The sequence below is a fragment of the Ictidomys tridecemlineatus genome, chromosome 4 (assembly GCF_052094955.1).
Source record: "Ictidomys tridecemlineatus isolate mIctTri1 chromosome 4, mIctTri1.hap1, whole genome shotgun sequence".
In the NCBI taxonomy this organism is placed as follows: Eukaryota; Metazoa; Chordata; class Mammalia; order Rodentia; family Sciuridae; genus Ictidomys; species Ictidomys tridecemlineatus.
The window spans coordinates 97,017,017-97,018,993 of record NC_135480.1 but is presented as its reverse complement, the minus strand read 5'-3'; the positions used below and the strand labels follow the sequence as shown (position 1 = coordinate 97,018,993).

The 1,977-nt window shown below is 36.5% G+C and overlaps 1 pseudogene; it reads left to right on the top strand.

The window, feature by feature from the left end:
- Positions 1-399: 399 nt before the first annotated feature.
- On the top strand, positions 400-1,305 carry LOC101973459 (bax inhibitor 1 pseudogene; annotated as a pseudogene).
- Positions 1,306-1,977: the final 672 nt, after the last annotated feature.

The following is a 1,977-nucleotide window of genomic DNA, read 5'->3' as shown; positions in this document are numbered from 1 at the left end:
GAGAGTAAGCAAGAACATTCTTTCTTCTTTATTCTCTCAATATTCTTAGAGATATTTGTAATGCATAAATACATGTATAAATATGTGTGTCCACAAACAGCACTAATTAAATTTGGATAGCAATGAATTGATAGATTTTCATGGGAGAATTGACATCTTTGTAACACTGAACTATGGTATTTGGGGAAAATGGTAAATTGCTATGTCTCTCTATTCAAGTCTACTTTAATGTCCTCCAATTACATATAACATTTATTATGCTATAGGTCAGCTGACTTGTTATTTGTTTAACCTTAGGAATTTTTATATTTTGTTTTGTTTTTGGATATTGGCTGTTCCTAATTGATTTTTGCAAGTTGACACCCACAGTTTACCAAACACATTGTAGAATTGTTTTGTTGAGTTCCTCAAAAAATTCAGCTAGTATTTTGTTTGGGATTGCATTGATTTTATAGGTTATTTCTGGAAAAATTGGAGTTTTACATTTTCTACCTTCTTTATGTCTTTTAGACAAGCTTTCAAAAATTCAATAGGTTTTAGTATGCACATCTGGGGTTAGAAGAGTCGGAAGGTTCCTGAGAGGCAGATTCAGAAGAGTGGTGGCTGTTACTCAGATTCTGGAACCATGAACAGATTTGACCAGAAGATCAACTTTGATGCACTTAAAAATTTCACATACTATCTTGAGACAGTAACCCTTGAAGGAGGTCTATGCCAAATTTTCCCTTTGTATGTTTTTGGGGATTATGGGGCCTGTGTTTATGTGGGCACTCATTTCATTCACGTGGATCTGCTCTTTGTGTTGGGGTCCCTGGGATTTTAATGATTTGGCTGATGGGAACACATTGAAACTGTGAAAATGAGCAGAAAAGACTGGGACTTCAGGTCAGATTTGCTCTTCTTACAGGAGCTGGCCTGAGCGCTGCTCAGCTGTGCATTGCTGTCAATCCCAGCATCCTTCCCAGGCCTTCATGGGCATAGCAATGGTCTTCACCTGCTTCCCCCTGAGTGCACTTTGGGCCAGGCACCTCTTTCTGGGAGGTATCTTGATGTCAGACATAGCCTGATGATTTGGTCTTCCCTGGGGAAACTTTCCTTTGGATCCATTTGGCTTTTCCAGGCAAAACTCCATAGGGGCTAGTGGTCATGTGCGACTTTGCCCTTTTTGATAATCAACTCATTATTGAAAAAGCTGAAAATGTCAATAAGGATTATATCTGGCACTGTGTTGATCTCTTCTTAGATTTTGTTATTCTCTTCCAAAAATTCATGATGATTTCTGGCTATAAAAAAAAGACAAAATGAAAGAGAAGTGAAATGACCATGCAGCCTTTCCCAGTTCGACTTCCTCTCCCTCCACCTCTCAGGTCCTCTTTGCACATGTTGTAGGTGGCGTGTTCTGTGATAATGAAAAGCATCAGAAAAATTCATGTGCTTTGAGGTTTTCTCCATTTTGATTTTTTTAATTTAAAAAACTGATTATCAGATTATAGTTTGGAGTTTGGCTTCATAAAAAAAACTTCAATACGTTTTAAACTTTTGTCGTTAGAAGCAGGTGCATTCCTTATTAGTTTGTTTCCTAGATGTTACAGATTTTGTTGGTATTGTGAATAATGTCTTATTTTCCATTTTTAAAGTGTTTGCAAGTCTGTAGAAATGCTGCTTTTTTTTTTTTTGTAGATGGGTCTTGCATTTAGTCCCCCTGCTGAACTCTTATTAGCTCTCAGTGTGTCTTTGCATCTATAGGGATTCCTCATTCATGAGCATGTGATTTGAAAATCATGAAAGTTTGAAAGTGTTCCTTTCAACCTAAATCCTCTGATTGTTGTTATCCTAAGTTTTAGCATTAGCTGGGATATCCAGAAGTTGAGATAGTCAATATTTTTTGTGTTATTTCTAGTCTTCTCCATTTTTTGAAAACAGAATGCATTACAATTCATATTATACATATAGAGCACAATTTTTCATATCTCTGGT